At 50.5% G+C, this 18139-nt stretch overlaps 1 protein-coding gene across 1 annotated transcript in view; it reads left to right on the forward strand.

Annotated features, from left to right (window-relative positions):
• LOC102287225 (calmodulin-binding transcription activator 1) overlaps nucleotides 1-18139 on the forward strand; it is a 909062-nt gene that overhangs the window by 170592 nt on the left and 720331 nt on the right. The gene's annotated exons all lie outside the window — the stretch shown is intronic.

Below are 18139 nucleotides of genomic sequence, written 5' to 3' on the forward strand. Positions count from 1 at the left end.
GGAGCAGAGACATGAGGGCCCTTATGTGGTGCCCCGGTGTTCGGAGGAACAGAGAGATGAGAGGATGCTGAAAACTACTCCTTAAAAGTGGCCCCTGAGCCAGCGCAGGTGCTGGAGTCAGATACGCCTCTTGTTTCACGCACGTGGCCCCAGCTGGGCTGGGAACTGGCGTTTTGACCGCAGTCTGGCCTGTCTGCCCTCTTGCCTGCGTGGTAGGTCGGGTTAGACCCATGAAAGCCTGGATTTCATGTGTATCTATTGTTTAAGAGGGCCGGTGAAGCTCGCTCTTTGAAACACACACAACATAACATAAATCAGAGCTAGAATCTTTTAACATTTACAGTTTTAAATGAAATTCTTGTTGAGAGTCTCTTAAGCTAGATTTATATCTGATTTTGCATTGAACTGTGTCGTTATGTGGGGCTGAGAAACTCTTACGAAATTAAGCATAATGCAAAAACATGCTGAAAAGACAGTTCTGTAGAAATGTGAAACATTATTATGTTATAGAATATTGGAGTGAAGAAATATGCAGAAAGGCACAATTACCATGGACATTTTCCTTTTAATGGTCCTTGTACAATCCTTGGCAGAAAGGTTTGCTGACGTCTCCTCGCAGATAAAGGAAAATTGAGACAATATTAATATTCTACATCCAGCTTGATTTTCAGAGAAGACCAGGAGAGCGACCCAGTCTGTTTCATGTTCTAAACACTGAGGCCTGGACTGTCCAGACTGATGCTCACAGGGACCTTGGGAGCATCTGTCGTTTGCCTTTGGGGATTTGGCCAAAGCCTACACTCCATGGATGGACCAAGAGGTTGAGATCACATGTTACCTTCCGGATGAGGAGCTGGAAGCTTCTAGAGGCTACTAGATTGGATGACTCTGAGTTATTTGTTCCTTTATCTGAAGAGTTTTTAGGATTTGAAAGTGTCTGTCTAGGATGGTTTAGGGGTGGTCTTAGGGATTAAGCTTTATTGCTTGCAGCTGGGGGCAGGGCTGTGTTTCTCATGGTGATTGCTCTCCACTCCACAGGAGACCATGCTTAGCCTCATTTCCCCTGGAATCCCCCTGCCCAGGGATCTGGCTTAGGGCAGAAAGGATATCTGTCATGCATCCCTGGGGTTTTGTCCTTCCTTCTGCCCACCCATCAAGCCCGAGGCTCCAGTCTCCAAAATGGCTCCAGAGCAAATGCTTCTCTTGCTGCCTCACCTCGCCCCTCACTGGGGCGCCTCTGGCCCCTTGATACAGCTGGGCGGTGGGCAGAATCCTTGTTTCCCATCTTGTTCCTGCAGACCTTTTGGCTGAAGTTGTGATTCCAGGAAAGGGAGCGCTGTTTCCTTGCTTCCGGATTCAGTCCCAGGCCTCTGCCTACCCACGAGAGGTCCAGCTGGAGCAGGGCTGGTTGGCAGCACTGTGCTCACAGGCCTTCTAGAAAACCTCCTCCCCTTCCCACCCCCCTACAGCCTCCCAGCAGGTTCTCTGGCAGACTGAAGCTTTTCCAACAACCTCCCAGAGCCTGTGCCCTTAAGCCTGGCATTGAGAGGCCACCAGCTGTGGGGGAAGGGGAACAGAGGCTGAGGTGCACCCTGGGTTGGAGCTCGGGCGCCTTTGGCATTGGTGCGGGGAGCATCATCTGAGGAGCCCATGCTGGGTTCTGCTCAGGGTCAAGTGACAGCCAGCTCAGTCTTCAGCCAGCAACCTGGCGGTTGCTCCCATCTCTCACTCTCTTTGCTTCCGCTCTTCTTGGAAGCTCTTAAAGGACCACAAGGCCTTTATTACTTAGAGTTGCTTGATATTAAGCAATTTGCTGCTGCTGCTGCTGCTGCTGCTAAGTTGCTTCAGTCGTGTCCGACTCTGTGCGACCCCATAGACGGCAGCCCACCAGGCTCCCCCGTCCCTGGGATTCTCCAGGCAAGAATACTGGAGTGGGTTGCCATTTCCTTCTCCAATGCATGAAAGTGAAAAGTGAAAGTGAAGTCGCTCAGTCGTGTCCAACTCTTGCGACCCCATGGACTGCAGCCTACCAGGCTCCTCTGTCCATGGGATTTTCCAGGCAAGAGTACTGGAGCGGGGTGCCATCGCCTTCTCCGGTTAAGCAATTTAGGTAATTCTACTTTGGACCTGCAATGTCTGGCTCTTGACCACCAGAGGTCACTGTAATAAGGTAGAAAGCAGGTGTTTAAGAGCGTCTTAAGTTGACAGTTGGATCAAAAAGAAAAAAAAAAAAAACAAAAAAAAAAACCCAGACAGAATCCCCCTAAATTTTCTAACCGGCCCGGGTGTGCTATGGGGTGTGGGCCTGCAGTCCCTGCTCACCTTCTCACTTGTGGAGGGTCCATCCTGCTGCAGAGCCTGGCAGGACGAGGGCAGGTGGGTGCTTGGGGAACATTTGAGTCTGAGACCCTGTGCGGGCCCTGTGCAGCCTGACTCTCCTGGTTCTGAAGTGGCCCACACTTAGTGGGAGGGGTTCCGCTCCCTGCCCTGAGCTTCATCCTCACAACCCATTTCCTGCAGCAGTCTTGGGGGTTACCTTCTCTTAGGAGTGTGTGTGTGTGTGTGTGTGTACACTCCTCTATAACGTGGGTTCAGTAATAGTGTTGTCCACCTAGAGCTGTTTGGTTAAAAAAGGATGATGCACATTGTGAGCTTAAAAGCTCAGTGCTTGGCCCATATCTCATGCTTGATGAATGTCAGCCAGAATAATGCTGTCCTTAGGGGGAGGATCAAAGGCAACATTCACACCCCTAGATGGTGGCTTGGACTCTTTCTTGGGGAATCAGGAGGCTCCCCTCCCTGCCCTCTTTGGGCATCTTTCCTGTATGTTGATGCCATTAGTGCAAAAAAGTCAGAAATACTGGCCTTTACTGGCAGCAGTTCTGGGATATTTTTTCCGGGAAGATGTTCTTGTCCTTGGTGGGTGGCTGCTAGGAGAACTTGAGGGCTTTGAGGTGGGAGACAGGTGGGCTGCATTTAGCAAACACTGGGGTCCTCTTGTCTGAGCCTTTGTGAGGCTTCTCATGTGCGTGTTTCTCTCCCAGTTTTAAATGCCTGAGTTTCCTGAACACAGTGGAATGAGAGATGCACACAAATCTCTGCGAGGAGCCAGGCTGCATGGGGAGAGGCGGTTTGGGAGGCAGGTGTTCACATTCCTCACAGGGAATGTTTGGAGGATATATGGGTCTTGGGGAGGGTGGATGCCTTTCCCGGGCCCTCTGGGGGGCCGCTGGGGCTGCCAGTGGATGAGGTCAGGAACAGTGATCTATAGGATGCCCTGCTGCCATCCGCCTTCAACGGGAATTTCCCCTGGATGCCTCTGCAGGGGTGGCACATGGACACACACACACACACACGGAAGATCACCAGGGCTCCAGAGCAGGTGCTCAGTGCCATGACCATGGGGCTGCAGCTGTTGGGCCTGTGAACTCAAGCCCACTGACTGGTCACAGGGTCCTATTCTGAATGGCTGGGAGGTGGGAGAACAGAGAGAGACAGAAAGCAGTATTCTTGGGGAACCCCTGGCATCTGCAATGTGTGTTCTGGTTTGACGGGTGGCATGAACTGGGGGGGGGGGCGCTTCAGCAGGTTCAAAAGGCTCAGGCTGGAAAGGCACAGGCATGATTAGCACATGAGGACGGGCGTCCAGTGCACAGATGTAGCAGATCCAAGAGAGGAGCCGTGCTTCCTGACCTTGAAGACGTGGTATTTAGAGCCTGAATGAGCCCCAGGCAGGAAGATCCCCCCTGCCTCCCGGTGACCTTCTGAGGCACAGCTCTTCACTTGCTCTGGAGAGGGATCTTATCCCTGCATGGTGTCCCCTCGCATCCTCCTGGTATCTTTCCTCCAGCCTGCCCCTTATCTTCTCTCTGCTGCTCCCTCCTCCTCCCTCTTGCGTTTTTCTTTTCTATTCCTGTCTGCCAGCTGTATCTCTTCTTCCTACCTCATCCTATCATTTTGACTTAAAACAAAGCCCCAAGCCCACATGTGTAAGGGGTTTCTATACAGATTCTGGAGGTTTTTTTTTTTTTTGGAAGCAGCCATCGTTATAAAGCCAGTCCCTTGACTGGTGATAACTGCTATACAAAGAGACCTTGTAAAGTAGAACCTATACCCCCAAACTGTGCACTGAAGAGTCTATCATGCTTGTAACTATGTGCCAGGCTCCAAGCAAATGTTAGATGCTTATCTTTTTAATCCTCCAAAACCCCCAAGGAGCCAGTGCTGATGCTATCCCCATTTTAAAAAAGCACATAACAGAAGTTTGGGTGCATTTAAAAGATAACTTGCCTGAGGTCGCCCAGCTGAAAGGTTGCAGAGCCCTAAAGCCTGCTTTCTCCCCCTCTGACATGTTGCCTCTTGGAGTGCTGGTCAACCTCTCCTGAAAGTCTTGACTGTTGCTAGCCACACCTGCCTGTCTGCCTTCCTTCTGCTGCACTTGGAAGCATCTTTCCTGCTCATTCTATCCCCAGCTGAAATAGAAACCAGTTGGTCTCCATCCCGCACAAAATCCCCCTTCAAGTACATCTGACTAGTCATTAAGTTGCCCCCAGGCCAACCTCAAAGTCTTTAAATTTTTAAATATATCTACATTTGAAATATTATTTTTATGCCATTAGAACCATTACATGCTTATTGTAGATGCCCTTGAGGAAAAAGGGTTTCTGCAAAGGGGGACCCTAGAATGTGACCGACATTTTGGAATCCTCATTCTTCCAATTCAAGATATGAAATTGGCTTTTCAAGCACTCTGTGCTGATGGAGCCTGAATAAAGTGGAAGGAGTGCATTTCAAGAGTTTCCTCTTTGAAGATGTCCTCCAATGTCTGCTCTTGGATTGTGTGACTGATAAGGGCTTGGAGTTAACACATCTTTACCTGATACTGGCTCTCCCTTTCCATTAGAAAGTGTAAATTCAGAGGCCTTGAATGTACCTGGTTTAGATTTTTCGATACTGAAAGGCAATGTTAAGCAGGGTGTTTGACAGTGATGTGGAATTTAAACCCGAATAAAGGGAAATAGCTTAAATGAACAGCTTAGGTGCTGCTATTCCTGTCCAAACTGCTTTTTCAGGGGCTCAGAACCCACGTGCTCTGAAAGGGCCTGAGATTCCTCTGACTGGGTACCTTGACGGGAAAGAGACCCCTGCATGAAACCTCTCACTTCTGACCTCTCTTGGCAGAAGTGTGCACAAAGTCCAATTTCAAAACTGCTTCTGCATGATAATAGCAATATTACTTTTAAATTGAAAATTTCATCTTTTCAGCCTGGTGTGTAAGCAAGTAATTGAGACCTAATTTACTTTATTTAATAAGCTGGCAGCCAACATGGTTAAGCTCACACTGATAAAAACTTGGAGGCAGGGTATTTGTTTACAGTCTTCCAGATTAAGCAGCAGGAGGCCAGGACAGCAGAACTTGGGCATTTAGAACTCCCAGACTGTCCTCAGGTGCCTGAGGCATCAGCATACATAGCCAGTGACTACAGGAACTGTTAGAGAAGAGGGCAACAGAGGATGACATGGTTGGATGGCATCTCTGACTCAATGGACATGAATTTGAGCAAACTCTGGGAGATAGTGGAGGACAGAGGAGCCTGGTGTGCTGCAGTCCATGGGGTCGCGAAAAGTCAGACAGGACTTAGCGACTGAGTAGCAACGACAGGAGCTGTCCATGGTTCCCAAAGTCTAGTGAATACAGGAGCTGTCCGTGGTTCCTAAAATCTAGAGCTCACAGGAGCCGTCCATGGTTCCCAAAGGCTAGTGAATACAGGAGCTGTCCGTGGTTCCTAAAATCTAGAGCTCACAGGAGTTGTCCATGGTTGCCAAAGGCTGGTGACCACAGGAGCTGTCTAAGGTTCCAGATGAGGTGAATGGGCTGAACTCTCAGTACTTGTGTGGGCAAGGCTACAGCATCCTTCACAGCAGGAGAGAGGAGCCAGTGATATCCCATTTAGGAAACAGTGTGGAGAGGGGTCCAAAATCACTGCAGATGGTGACTGCAGCCATGAAATTAAAAGACGCTTACTCATTGGAAGGAAAGTTATGACCAACCTAGATAGCATATTCAAAAGCAGAGACATTACTTTGCCAACAAAGGTTCGTCTAATCAAGGCTATGGTTTTTCCTGTGGTCATGTATGGATGTGAGAGTTGGACTGTGAAGAAGGCTGAGTGCCGAAGAATTGATGCTTTTGAACTGTGGTGTTGGAGAAGACTCTTGAGAGTCCCTTGGACTGCAAGGAGATCCAACCAGTCCATTCTGAAGAAGATCAGCCCTGGGATTTCTTTGGAAGGAATGATGCTAAAGCTGAAAGTCCAGTACTTTGGCCACGTCATGTGAAGAGTTGACTCATTGGAAAATACTGATGCTGGGAGGGATTGGGGGCAGGAGGAGAAGGGGAGGACAGAGGATGAGATGGCTGGATGGCATCACTGACTCGATGGACGTGAGTCTGAGTGAACTCCGGGAGTTGGTGATGGACAGGGAGGCCTGGCATGCTGCGATTCATGGGGTTGCAAAGAGTCAGACATGACTGAGCGACTGAACTGAACTGAACTGAACTGTGGAGAGGGGCAGGACTGGGCATGTTGGGCTCATATAAGACAGTCTTCAAAGACAGCTCTTTTCTTATTAGACATCTCACTTCAGTGAAGATATTTAATTTCTTTGAGCCTTGGTCTCTTCATCTGTAAAAAATGCACACAGTCATGCTTTTCCTTCAGGCTTGGTAAAAGGATGAACTATAAAAACAATGTACCATGGCTGTCATGGGGTGATGCCCACCATGGCCACTGGCCTACAGTGACATGGAGGTGGTCTCAGTGCTGACCGTGGTATGTATGCATGTCCCCCTGGGGGCATGTGCACTCCCTTCCCTGCTATGAGGTTACAGGTGGGTATACAACCAGCTCTGGCTGAAGCAGCATGAGCAGAGTGATGTGGGTCTCTTATGGCAGAGGCTTTAAAAGCCAGTATGTTGTTTGCTACTTGCCTGGATTCAGTGCCTCCATCAATCAGCCTGGATCCCTGAGCAAAAACAAGCTTTTTGTTTGTTTTAAGCCACTGAAATTTAAGGGTTGATTGTTACTTCCTAGATGTTTGTGAGGATGCATTTTCCCCCTTCAGTGAGAGGCTGATGCTCCACAGAGAAGGTTAGCTTTGGGCACAGTCTTGTGTTAGGACACAGCATTTTCTAGATGTAGGAGGAGCAAGGAAGATTCTAGATGGAGGGACAAACACCAAGGTCTGGAGGGGGGTGTCTCAGGCTCCCTCCGGTAGATTTCTGTTTCTTCTTGGTCTACCCCTTCCTCCTCCCTTCCATCTACTTTTTCCTTCTCTCTTCCCTGTTCCATCTCATCCCTTCCAGCAGCCTCCCTCTGCTTGCTTCTCTCACCAGGCATCCTGAGGCTTGGGTGTTCCTGAAAGTTGTCATCTAACTGGCCTTTGTCCCCAGAGAGATTGTGTTGAAGCTCTTTGCAGCATCATTTTCTCCTGTTTCCTGGGTTTCTTGTTGCTGTCTCATTTCTCAGAGGTGATGAGGATTAGATAGTGAAGCTGATAAGTGCAAATTCTCCACTGGCTGAGTGGACACAGTGGTGAGGTGTCAGCTGTAAAGAGATATGTTCAAATGGCATCCACCCAAGTTTAATGCCCCTCTAGGAGCACAGCTCTTGTGCCCTGGGTAGATTCTGTAAAAACCCTGGAATTTCTATTGCCATATGACTTTCTGGTTTTCTCACCCCTTCTCTCCAATTAATTCCATTTAATCAGTTAGTGAATTCCAAGCTAAGTCATCCTGAGAGCAGGGAACGCTCCTGGTCATAACTGTACAGTCTATTTGGGAGCCTGGGAGGCAGAGAATTTCTTTTTTTGTGCAGGGAAAGTGGAGTCTTTCTGGCCTAGTGGGGATAAAACTTCGGCTGGATGGCACTCAGAGCTGTGCTTTATTAAGATAATCTGAATATAATCGCTGCAGAAAGAGAACCTATTAATTATTATGACAAGGAGAAATTTTTGAGTATGGAAAAAGGGACGAGAGTCACTCCGAGGTAAAAAAAAACCACCGCAATGGCTAGAGTCCAGGTAATTGCTCAAGTGAGACAAACACTAACTAGGTAGTCACAGTGGGGGTCATTTGAAAAACAAAATGCAATTAAAAGTTTAATATTTGATGGAATTAGTAAATTAAGAGTTTCAGGAATGGGACTTCCCTGGTGATCCAGTGGTTAAGAATCCACCTGCCAATTTAGGGGACACAGGTTCTATCCCTGTTCTGGGAGGATCCCACATGACATGGGGCAACTAAGCCCATTTGCCACAACTACTGAAGCCTACCCTCTAGAGCCTGTGTTCCGCAACAAGAGAAGCCACCACAATGAGAAGCCTGAGCCCGGAAACTAGAGAGCAGCCTGTGCTCGCCACAACCAGAGAAAACCCATGTGTAGCAATGAAGACCCAGCACAGCGAAAAAATATTTAAAAAACAATGAGTTGCAGGAAAATGGGTCTTCTAGAGAGATGAGTGGATCTACTGATTGCTCTGGAAGGGCCAGGGAGCTGGTGATGTGGTGGGCACTGCTCCTGGCAACCTTTGCCTGGAGAGGCTTTCTCTATGTCACCCATGAGTTGTCATCCTGTTGAGCTCTTCCAGAAATCCAGCATTCCTCAGAAGCATCTTGAGCATTCCTAACCAAGCCCTTGCCTTCTTTTCATCTGTCACTGGGCTAGTGGCTTGTGCCTGTGCAGATGGCTCAGCACACGTGTGGAGACATGATGCCTAAGTGGTCTCTGCATCTTCCAAGGTGGGAACGACCCCTGGAAGCTCAGCTTTGCGATGAGACTTTCCCCAGATGCACTTGAAACTCTTCATAAGACTTTTGAGACTTGGAGATGATCCATCAACCTGTATTGCAAATCTCTTCCAGCTTTAGGAATTAGTTGAAAATTAAAGTTACAGACAGGCCAAATCTCCCGAGTCCCAGACCGACTCAGAAATGTACAGTGTGCGGCTTCATTTTCACAAGTAGCTCCTCAATAATGTACTCGAGGGGAATATAGTTGAAAGTCAAGTTTGTTAACTTGACCCCAAATGTCAGCTGTTGGCTGGACCATGAGCTCAGTGGGTTTCAGTGTGGGGGGTCACTCATTGCCTGTTGATTCTGAGATTTTGGCCCAAGCTGGAGGTCAGTGGGGTCAATACAAACAATACAGAGGGACACTGTTTGGTCTGTCTCTGAAAGCTGAAAACTTTGGTCAGGAAGACTACTCCCTACCTGTGTGGACAGCCCACCCTCTCTCCCACCTTCACTTGGATCCTTGATTTGGGGTAATTGTGATGAATGATGCTACATGTTCTGATCGATTCCATCCTTTTTTGGTGTCTCCTGTTTACAAAGAAGCAACTAAGAGCCAAGAAGCTGAGATGCTTTTCAAAGTGTTTACTCATCCCCAAAACACTTATTAAGCCCTTAGTGTATGCCAGGCACCATCCTGAATTCTGGGGATGCAGTAGTTGGAACAGTCTAGGTCCCTGCCTTCATGGAGCTTATACTCTAGTGGGAGGAGGGGGTTGGGACAGTCAATGGGATGACAGCTAGATTTCATGATGTCTCAGAGGGCAACCATGCCATGAGAGCAAGTAAGGAAGGGGCAGGGAATAGAGAGGATGGGAGTCAGGTTATCAGCATGCCACCCCCAGCATTTGGGTAAAGCCTGGGAGGGGGGAGTGAGCCATGTGCACATCTGGGGAAGGACGTCCACTCAAGAGCATACAGCAAGTGCAGTGTCCTGCTGATGGGATTGTGCCCAGCCCCCTTGAAGGATGGCTGGGAGATTGTGCAGTGGAACTGAGTGAACAGGAGAGGGGAACGTGGATGGAAGTGAAGACGGAGAAGTGACAAATGGTGGGCTGCATGGGGCTCAGACTGCTGCTAGGGGCTGGGGCCACTGTTCTAGACCAATGCTGGGGTCATTGGCTGGTCGTGGTCATTCTCCTTCCTTTCCTGGATATTGCATTGCCAGTCTGACTGGCTTGCTCTCCAGCCCAAGCCTCTCTCTTTCAAATTCTCAGGACTCTGACCTTCCCCCCATCCCAGTCTCCTCCTCCACATTCTCACTGACTCACTCCCATTGCCATGGATTTGGTGTCAGTGCCTTTTCACCCTTCATGCTCTCAGATTCCAGAAACCCTTCTGGGGGCCACCCCCAGCATCTGTGCCCCCTCCTCCTAGTGCCCCGAACTCCTCCCTTCTTCAGTCACCAGAATCCCCTGGAACCCAGTGGTCCTTGTCGTCCCTCATAGTCTGACGGTCCATCCGACTCAGCTCGGATCCCACCACGGGTCATTTGCTCCCCTGCATCCTGCACCGGGTCCCTTGCCCTCTCCCACGTCATCAGACATGTCACCCTCCATAGACCCAATTCCGTCCTGCTCTGTGTCTTCACATGCTTCACTGCCCCGAAGACAACTGCAGCATCTCAATGCCCTTTGGATTCATGACCTTGGACCTCAAGTGCAGTCTTCACCTGGCCTGATACCCTCCCAACTGTTCCTCTTCCACTCCTTCCATCATCCCTCCCTGCCTCTCCCCGCCAGGCCCCGCTCTCTCCTCCCTCTCACTTACTCACTCCCTTTCTCACCAGGAAGCCCAGCTGTCAGAATAGAATGTTCAGCCTCACCCAGCCCCTGGCTCACTCAGCGGAGTCACAGAGTGGAACAGGGCTGCACAGGCAGAGAGGACACTACTGGGCCAGTGGGAAGATGGGCTATTTGTGCCCTTGGCTGAGGACACATTTTACACGAGAACTTGACCCCAAGTCCCATCTGTTCTGAGCCATATCTTCTGCCTTTTTCCTTTCTCTGTGCTGTGCTGGCAGTTTCCTCTATGGCCTTACTTTTCCATTTCTTCTTTCTCATCAGTGTCTACATATGCTCCCATTGTAGAAAGTTGCCTGTCTGCTCATTTCCGCCGCCGGCTCTGACTCCATTTCTATTTTCCCCTTTACAGCAGCTTTGAAGGGTGAGTTGTATGTTTTCTTTCCAGGTCACCTCCACCCTGTGGTTAGATACTAGGACACACGGCAGCAGCTTCCTCTCTGCTTTCCTGCAGTTTGTTCCCCTGCTTTCCTGTCTTACACTCTCACCACACCTGCCTAAGAGGTGGTAATTTTACTTCTTGACTACAAAGCCTCCCAGGGTCCCCTTGTCACTCAGAGTAGAGGCCAGAGTCCTTGGTATGACCAACAAGCCCTCATGGGACCTGCCTCCAGGTGTCCTCCTGAGCTCACTTTCGACTCTTCCGTCTCTCACTCTGGTCATTGGGTGTCTTGACCACTCTCACCCCAGGGCGTTTGCATTGGCTGTTCTTTCCTGGAGTGCTCCTCTTCTGCACATGTGTGTGGGTCCCTCAGCCCCATGGACAGGGCGTCTGTCTGTCTTGCTGTGTCTCCAGCACATCCAGCAGGGCCTGGTGAGTGCTTGGTGCTCCACACACACTGGTGGAATGAACGAATGAATGAATGAATGATTGCTGCCTCCAGGAGCACCAAGTCTTCCTGACAAGAGCTGGCTCTTAGCAACATGGCATCCAGCAGTCCCCTCACCCTGATCTGGCCTCAGGCTTCAATCTTGCTGCTGTCCCCGATCCCTCTGTCCTCACCCACCTTGGGGACCCCTTCCCTGCTGGCTGTGTACTCCTACAGCCTTGTTGGATTGAGTCCCTGGTGGAGGCTGGGCCCTGGACTTGCCTGGCTCATTGAAAACCATCCACCCTCATCACCTCTGAGTCAGTCGCTGCTGGCACATGGTTCCGCCCCGCCCAGGCAGGGGACTTCTGCCTTCTTTACTTCTTTTCCTGCTTTCTCCAAGTGTATCACCATGAGCTGGGGGTTGGGGACCAGAGGCTTCCTGCTATCTCATGGATAGCTTTCCCCCACTCCCACCTTTGAGAGACTTCATCCTCCCCCAGGAGGAATGATGGGAAGAGAGGCCAGCTGCCCCACTTCTCTCAGTTCCTACAACAAACAGCAGGTCTTCTATGGTTTTTCTGAGTTTGAGGATGGTAGGCAACATTGATGGACGATTTGGGGCCTTATTCCTGCCAGAGCACATTATGTACGTGTTCATCTAATTCTTTTTCCTTTCACTTCTGTGGGATTTGTTGGAAGCAACTAGTGAGGCCAAGTGACAACTCGTCTTCTCCTGAGGAGGGGCTGGGTGAGCACTGAGGTAACAGCAGGCAGGATCAGCCCCATTTCTCCCGGGTCTCTGGGATGGCACCCCAAGAAAAGATCCAGCCCCAGGGCAGGCAGTCTGTGCCAAGGGGGAGGGAGCTTGCGAGGGACTCCATCTCACTGCGAGGCTCCTGGTCAGAGTAGACAGCAGCGTGGCCTTCGGGGCCAGGCTGACCTAACCTTGACTTACAGCTCTGCTTTTTACTCCTGTGAGCCCAGGAGAGGCAGCCTCTCTGGTCTGTGTTGTCATCTGCAGCATGGTCTTCCTGGGTTGCTATGAGACTGGATGAGAACAGGTGACTGGTAAATAGTAAGTATTAACTGGAAACTCATTTCAAGTAAAGCCCTATGTTGCAAACCAGGGGTTTCCCTTTATGACCATGTTAAACATCCACGTGAGGCCTCTTGAAGCCCTGGGTTGGCTCAGCTCTGCCTCTCAGTGGCTCCAGGGGACTTAGCACCCAGGGCTCCGCTGCCTCTCACGTGAGACGGGGCACAAATGAGAGGGCACACAAGAAGGGATCTAAGGCGCAGCTCCTGTTTGGGAGCTGTGATCTCTTAACCTTCAGCCACGCAGTGAACACCCCTCGTGCCCTTTCTGTTTCAGATGCCGTGCGGGGGTGGGGGGCAACCCCCGTGTAGAGAGATGGCTGGGTAGCGGCCGAGTGTCCGTGGCTCCTTCCCCCGGACGGCTCCGTCCTTATCTGGGGGCTGTGGCCCCGTCACAGTGGAGGCCCCAGGCCATTCTCTCGTCTTTCCCACGCAGGGGTTTACCTTCCCGGACACTCAAGCCTTCAGAGGTGGAGATCATCTCTCTCCACCATGAGCTCAGACTCGGAGGATCTGGGGATCTGAGAATCTGCCACCCCAGTGCAGAACAACCTGGTCCCAGTTTCCTTCCTGAGCACCCTCCTTATGAGGTCATGTCCCACTAGACACAAACTGGGCTGTTTCAGTTCTCACCCAGTTTGCAGACGACCCCCTGTGAGCCCAGTAATTCCTCCAATGCTCAGCAAGGGCAGAAGCACATATGCTCAGTCCTGTGTGACTCTTTGGGGCCCCATGGACTGTGGCCTGCCAGGCTCCTCCGTCCATGGGATTCTCCAGGCAAGAATACTGGAGTGGGTGCCATTTCCTATTCCAGGGAATTTTTCTGACTCAGGGATCGAACCCACATCTTTTGTGGTTTCTGCATTGGCAAGCAGATTCTTTACCAACTGTGCCAAGGCTTGAAGACATGGGGTTGGTCCCTGGAGCCCAGAGGACACCAGAGTGACAGCTCAAGGGACTTCAAGTCACACACCTTTAGGATCCTCCCTCCCCTGGAGACGGCCAGGAAAATGGCACATCACAGACACTCATGGTTTGCTGACCTCTTTTGATGTTACCGTGGCGCTTTTGAATATTTAAATTTACAGTTTCAATAATTTATTTTTAACCACTCAAATAGCTGAACCTGCAATTAGAACATGCTGCCGCCAGGTGGGAAAGGGGACCGTGGTCTGACCTATTTGCTCAAGCTGTGTGTGATTGTCTGAAAGGCATCTGGGAGGAATTTCTTTACCAGCTCTTTTTATTTTAGAAAATGGAAAAAGTTCTCTGATAAAAACAAAGACATTGAAAACAATGCCCTAGAAAACCAGACATAGGCACTCGAGGAAGGGGAATGTAGCTGGTGTTTGCTGAGTGCCTTTTAAATCCGGGCCTATCTTTGGCCCTAACTGTGCAGTGATGGGAGTGACCTGATGCCCCCTGAGGGAGGAGGCCAGAGTTCATGGGTGGACAGGAGGCAGGTCACCGAGGAACACTTGGCAGGTGCTGAGGAGGGGTTGTCAGCAGGAGCATGGCTCTGGAGAGAAGTTTGGCGGGCAGTGCAAGGCCTGGGACTGGATGCAGGTGGAAGCATGTTTATCTGTGGGGACCATGAGGGCTTATCCTGTCCCCTTTCAGAACCCCACCTGAGTTACAGGCCCCAGAGCTGACATCCCAGGCTCTCTCCCTCACCTTTCTGCTCACCTCTTCTTTGGGGCCCACTTACTCCTCCTTTTTATCCTCAAGGTTCCAGACTGGCCCCTTTCTGGGGCGGTGGGATACAAGTGGGGAGATGCTGGACCTCTCACTCGCCCTCCCCCACCTGGCCTGAGGCAGGGGTCCAGGTTCCAGCTCTGGGGCCTTCCTCTGGTCCTGTGCAGCCTGAGGTCCTTCCAGCAGTTTTCTCTCAGTTTGGAGATGGAGCCACGCTGGGTGCCCTGTATCCCGCTTTTGCTTCCTGCATTGCGTGGTCACCACCGCATGCACGTACTGTCCATCAGGGCAGCTATGGCCCCGGATATCGATCTTTGCAAGAGCTTGTACCCCTGCCAGAGCAGCGGATTGAAAGGCCAACGTCACAGGTATTTAAACATAGATTTAAAGTGGGTTTTATGACACCTCTATGCTTCAGGCTCGGCAGTGTCTCCGGTTGGCCGGGTGGCTCCTGCTGCATTCAGGTTGTGCTCTGCTTCCTCCCAGAAAAAGGCTGAGATTTCTGGGGCCTCCTCATGTGCAGCTGCCGCTGGACCAGCCTGGCCCACGAAGGGGGCATCCACGCAGGTCAAGTGCAGACCTGTGGTTTTGTTTCCTCGTGTGTGAGGCCGGGGTCCTGACCACATCCTGGCTGACCTGCAGACGAGGTTCTGGTGTGCCCAGCCTCCTGGCCCAGGGCACTCACAGTTTGTCCTTGCTCCTGTGGACAAAGGCCCTTCTCTGATCGTAAATCCTTCCCCTCTGAGCTGGGATGGACCCAGGGACTCCTCACAGCCGGTGCTAGGAGGAGCTTTTCCTACCTGAGGGTACCTAATCCCGTCCTTTCCTTAACCACAAGCATATTTTAGCTATCATCCTGGCCTGTGGAAAGGTGACAAATATTTCTGATAAATCAGACAATTCCAGTGGCTAAGGTTAGTGTGGGGCTCTCTCGGGCCACTTCTCTGTATGCTCTGTAGGCTGGATTCTTCTAGTCTCAGTGAGAGGAGCTCCTGGGGAGTTCCACATTTGTGTCATCTTGGCCTCTGGCAGGTCCTGGCCCAGCATCACTGCTTGGTCCCTGGGCTCTTCTTTCACCTGCTCCCCACCGCCCTGGACCACTCCAGGTTATCCTTCCATTCTTTCCATCTCAGATCCCCACTCCTGTCCTGTCCCTTGATATTTCTGTCTCCCTAGAAAGGCTTGGGAGGAGAACCCCATAGAACACCAGACTTCTTTACTGACTCAGAAACTCAGTCTGGCTCAGGTTAAGAATGTCGCCTAGTAGATGGTGGGGTGGACAGGGTGGTGGTGACAAGTCTGGGGCAGTTAGAAGGGCTTGAGAAATCTTACGATCTGATGACTGTCCAGGTCCCCTTGTGCCCAGTCTTGTTCAAATGGGCCCTCTTTTCTTCCTTTTTTACTCTCTTGGGAACTTCCTCCCAGTCCTTAACGCCCGAAGTGATCAGAGTGGAATCATGTGTTGAGGAGGGATTGAAAATAAAATATAACAAGTGGAATTGATTGTGCTTTCCATTATGCTGGGCACTTTCGCTTAGGGCTTTAAAGATATGATTGGATCCAAATCTCATGGAAACACTAAGAAGCAGGTGCTACAATTACCCCCATTTTAGCTGAGAGTAACCGGAGGTACAGGGAATACAGTGAATCAGCTGAGAAGCTGGAATTGGAGCCTGAGTGGCTATGCCCCAGGCTGGGCAGCAGCTGCAGCCTCAAGACCTGGCTTCAGGACTGCTGGGGTTGTTCCTGTGCCTTGATGTGCATGAGCTGTAGTGCCCGCACGTCTGCAGTGGCTAATTGGTGATTCAGGCACCTTAAGGTCAGTAAATTCCCCTTCTAAGGGGCTGTGTTTGTGCGCTTGGGCTGCCACGACAAAATCCCAGAGACTGGAGGACTTAGACAAGGGAAATGTATTCTCTCAGAGTCCTGGAGAGCAAGTCCAAGGTCAAGGTGTTGGCAGGCTGGTGTCTCCTGAGGCCTCTCCCTGTGGCTTGCACGTGGCTTCCTCCTTGCTGTGTCCTCACGAGGCCTTTCCTCTGCACACACATCCCCGGTGTCCCTCTCTGTCCAAATTTCATCTTATAAGAACACCAGTCACACTGGATTAGGGCCCAGTGGCCTTCTTTTAACTTAATCCTGTCTTTCAAGGCCCTTCTCCAAATACAGCTGCAGACTGGTGTGCTGGGGAGTTAGGACTTCAATGTATGAATTTTCGGGGTACATGACTCAGGCTAGAATAGGGGCCTCTGCTTCATATTACACAGGACCCCTTTCTACCTGTGCACGTGTCCTCAGGCCTTTGGGGATGCTGAGCAAGCTGAGAGTTGCAGGTCATGAATGCAGGGCCGCCCACACCCTCGCCCCCGGATTTTATGTCCTAGCCCAAACAGCGTCCGTTTTCTCTCCAGACTGTGGAAAGTTTTGTGACCTCTTGTGTAACACAAGAAAAGCCTCTGCATCGAAACTATTCAAGAATCAGGTTCCAATTTCCCAGGAGCACGTAAAGTGTTGCCAGGAAAGCAGAAATGTTGGAGATTTATGTCGGTTTTTCTGACATAACGAAGATTTCCCTTTGTTTCTTGGAACTGACTGGAGGGCGCTTGCCAAAAGAACGGCCTCCGAAGAAGTAGATCATTTTCTCCTGTTCTTTCTCCTTCTTTTTTTATTCCCTCTCAATTTATTTTCAGGTCAGAGCTTCATGAGGTCGCTGAAGCTGTGAAATCTGACAGACTCACCATCTGAGCAAACAGACTGTCCAAAAACAGGTTTTATTTGGCTCACCACGTCGATGTGACAGTCTGGGAAAATCCCCAGTCTTTCCGTTTTTGTCTTTGCCTGAAAGAGTTTGGTTCAGTTCAACAAATAATAATTGAGCGCCTCCTTTGTGTGCCAGGTACGAGGTCAGGTGCCAAGGCTCTTAAGTTGGGTAAAACCCAGTCCTGTCCTGAGTGAGCCAGACACGCAGTTGTTCTCAGAGTGTGTCCCTCACGACCCTGGAATATGTATCCATGTGGATTCACAGGCTGTGGGCCCATGGAAAGTATTTCCTAACTACTAATAATAAGGTTCTACCCTATGCTCCCTGGGTGCCCCCACTGCTCCAGCTCACATGCATTCTAAGTTCCACTGTCTGTGCTGGTCCAGGTGTTCAATGTTTTCAGTGTTACCCCCATGGAGGGCACATGGATAGGAGGGGTTGGGTTGAGTGTTAAGTGCTTGGAAAGGGCTTTTGGAGGAGGTCAAGACAGACCAGGGAGGAGCAGGGGAAGGCCATTCTAAGTCAAGGATCTAGACTGTGAAATGTACTGAGGCAGGAAATAGCATGGCGGGTTTTTAAAAAAGTAAGTAATTTGGCTGCATAGGTCCCAGCACACGGGATCTTTGTTGTGGTACTCAAGCTCTCTAGTTCTGGTGCGTGGGCTCTAGAGCATGCTGACTCAGTTGCCGCATGTCATGTGAGATCTTATTTCGCTGAGCAGGGATCGAACCTGCGTCCCCTCCAGTGGGAGGCAGATTTTTATCCACTGGACCACCAGGGAAGTCTCTCAGGATGGGTTTTATAAAGTGGTGACGGAGCTGGGGAAGAGGGGAGAGGAGGAAACGACAGGCTGGATGATGAGGGTGGAGTGGGGCAGCGCCTGGTGCGGCAATGGTAGCTGAGTTGAGAATAGTGCTGTTAGAAGAAGGAGCTGGAAAGAAGGGCAGGATTCAGAGGACACAAGTTGAAATGCCAGGAGTCAGGAGGAAGACGGGGTGAAGGGTTTGTTTTGATGACTTATGGCCCCGTTCTATTTTTAAAAGGTATACATGTTTATATGCTACGTTGTTCCAGGAAGGATGTAGGTTTCTGGTACACAGCTGGTGCTCAATAAATAGCTGTGTAA

The sequence above is a fragment of the Bos mutus genome, chromosome 16, assembly GCF_027580195.1.
Source record: "Bos mutus isolate GX-2022 chromosome 16, NWIPB_WYAK_1.1, whole genome shotgun sequence".
In the NCBI taxonomy this organism is placed as follows: Eukaryota; Metazoa; Chordata; class Mammalia; order Artiodactyla; family Bovidae; genus Bos; species Bos mutus.